Source organism: Loxodonta africana, chromosome 3 (assembly GCF_030014295.1).
Source record: "Loxodonta africana isolate mLoxAfr1 chromosome 3, mLoxAfr1.hap2, whole genome shotgun sequence".
Taxonomy (NCBI): domain Eukaryota; kingdom Metazoa; phylum Chordata; class Mammalia; order Proboscidea; family Elephantidae; genus Loxodonta; species Loxodonta africana.
The window spans coordinates 190,107,929-190,111,182 of record NC_087344.1 but is presented as its reverse complement, the minus strand read 5'-3'; positions in this window follow the sequence as shown (position 1 = coordinate 190,111,182).

The following is a 3,254-nucleotide window of genomic DNA, read 5'->3' as shown; positions in this document are numbered from 1 at the left end:
GTTGTCAAGGATTTCATTTTACTTGGATCCATAATCAACGCCCATGGGAGCAGCAGTTAAGAAATCAAACGACGTATTGCACCAGGCAAATTTGCTACAAAAGACTGCTTTAGAGTGTTCAAAAGCAAATATGTCACTTTAAGGACTAAGGAGCCTGAGTCAAGACGTGGTATTTTCAATCGTTTCATATGCATGGAAAAGCTGGACAATCCTCATAAAAAGACCAGACTTAAGGGCCTGACTGAGACTAGAAGGATCCCGGAGTTCATGGTCCCCAGTCCTTCTGTTAGTCCAAGATAGTAACCATTCCCAAAGCCAACTCTTCAGACAGGGATTGGACTGGACTATAAATGATACCGGTGAGGAGTGAGCCTCTTGGATCAAGTAGACACATAAGACTATTTGGGCAGCTCCTGTCTGGAAGAGAGGTGTGAAAGCCAAAGGGGACAGAGCTGGCTAAATGGACACGGAAATACAGGATGTTGTCTCATTAGGGGGAGAGCAACTAGGAGGATATAGCAAGGTGTATATAAGTTTTTGTATGACAGACTTAAAGCACAATAAAAATTAAAAAAGAAAAAAAACTGGACAATGAATAAGGAAGACCGAGAAAGAATCAATGCCTTTGAATTATGATATCGTTGAAGGATATTAAGTGTACTATGGACTGCCAGAAGAAAGAACAAATCTATCTTGGAAGAAGTACAGCCAGAATGCTCATTAGAAGCAAGGATGGCTAGGCTTCGTCTCACATCCTTTGGACATGTTATCAGGAGGGAACAGTCCCTGGAGAAGGACATCATGCTTGGTAAAGTAGAGGGTCAGTGAAAGAGAGGAAGACCCTCAACCAGATGGACTGACACAATGGCTGCAACAATGGACTCAAGCATAACAACCATTGTGAGGATGCCCCAAGACCAGGCAGCGTTTTGATTTGTGGTACACAGGGTCGCTATGAGTAGGAACCAACTCAATGGCACCTAACAACAACAAGAGGTGTGTAATCGTACCTCATTCCAGTTTTGATTTCCAATTCCCTAAGGGCATATGATATTGGACTTTTTTATAGGTTTATTTGTTATCTGTATATCTTCTTTGGTGGTTTCTGTTGAAATCATTAGCCCATTTTGTAATTGATTTGTTTGTTTTGTCATTGCTGAATTTTAAGAGTTCTTTGTATATTTTGGCTATAAGTCTTTTATCAGATATGTGTTCTGTAAATAATTTCTCCCAGTTCATGGCTTATTTTTTCATTCTTTTAACAGTGTCTTTCTAAAAAGCAGAAGTTTAATGAAGTCCAGCTCATTAATTTTTTCTTTTGTGGATCATGCTTTTGGTGTTGTATCTAAAAAGTCACTGACAAACCCATGGCCTCATAGATTTTCTCCTATTTTATTTTCTAGATATTGCATAGTTTTGCATCTTATGCTTAGGTTTATGATCCCCTTTGAGTAATTTTTTTTTGAAAGATGTAAGCCCTGTGACTAAATTATTATTATTATTTTTATATATGAATGTCCAATTTTTCCAGCACCATTTGTTGAAAAATCTTCCCTTTCTCCATTGAATAACCTTTGTTCCTCTGTGAACGATCAGTTGACTATATTTCTGTGTTTATTTCTGCACTCTCTCTTCTGTTCTACTGATATATTTTCTGTTCCTTCACCAATACTACAATGTTATGATCACTGTAGCTTTATAGTAAGTCTTGAAGTCAAGTAGTGTCTGCCATCCAAGTTTGTTCTTCTTCAGTACTGAATTGGCTATTCTGGGTCTTTTCCCTTTCTATATAAACCTTAGAATCAGTTTGTCAATATACACAAAATAACTTCCTGGAATTTTGATTGGGATTACATTGAATTTATAGATCAAATTAGGAATAATTGACATCTTAACAGTATCAAGTTTTTCTATTCATTAGGACCACCACTATCTGTCAGTTTGTTACACTGAGATGGCTTGCATGTTGCTGTGATGCTGGAATATGCCCTTGTATTTCAAATACTAGCAGGGTCAGCTGTGGTCAATGAGTTTCAGCAGAGCTTCCAGTCTAAGACAGACTAGGAAGAAAGACCTGGCAATCTACTTCCAAAAATTAGCCACTGAAAACCTTATGGACCACAACAGAACATTGTCTGACTCATTTTCTTTTGACATGTCTTCAGGGGGTATCAATTGCTGTAGGAGAACATCAAGTTTCATGAAGTAGAGGGCCAAAAAGGGCAAGGGAGACCCTCAGTGAGATGAATGGGCACGATAGCCACAACGATGGACTTGAACGTAGGACTGGGCAACATTTTGTTGTGTTATACATAAGGTCACCATGAGTCAGAGTTAACACTACAGCATCCATCCATCCATCCATCCATCCATCCATCCATCCATCATCTATCTCTTTTGGGGAACAATAGAACACCTCTCCATTTACTTATATAATCTTTGGATTTTTCATCAGAGTTTTATAGGTTTCCTCATATAGATTTTATACTTATGTTGATAGTTTTACACATAAGTATTTCTTTTCTTTTTTTCTATTGCTAATGTAAATGGGTTTTGTTGGTTGGTTGGTTGGTTGGTTGGTTGGTTGGTCGGTCGGTCGGTCGGTCGGTCGGTCGGTCGGTCGGTCGGTCGGTCGGTTGGTTCAATGTCGAACTCTAATTTTTCATTGCTGACATATTTGACTATTGTGTATTAATCTTGTATCCTGCTACGTTACGATGATTGCTTATTAGTTCCAGGAGTGTTTTTGACAATTCTTTGAGATTTTCTACACAGATAATCATATCATCTGTGAATAGAGACAATTTTATTTCTTCCTTACCAATATGTATTTTTTTTTCTTTTGTTTGTCTAATTGTATTAGCTATGACTTCTGTTGTGCTGTTGAATAAAAGTGGTAAGAGGGGACATTCTTGTTTTTTTCTGATCTAAGGGGAAACGTATCTAATTTCCCATCACTTGGTGTTAGATATATTAACTGTAGGTTGGTTAATAGATGCTCTTTATGAAGTTGAGGAAGTTCTCTGTCTTAGGTTCTTAGTGCTGCTGTAACAAAACACCACAAGTGGATGGTTTCAAAGAACAGAAATTAATTTTCTCACAGTTCAAGAGGTTCGAAGTCCAAATTCAGGGCAACAGCTATAGGGGGAGGTCCTTGTTTATTTTTGTTTCTAGTACCTGGAAATCCTTGGAGTTTCTGGGATTGCAGATTCATCTGCTTTCTTAGTCACTGGATAGTGTCTGTCTTCTCCCAT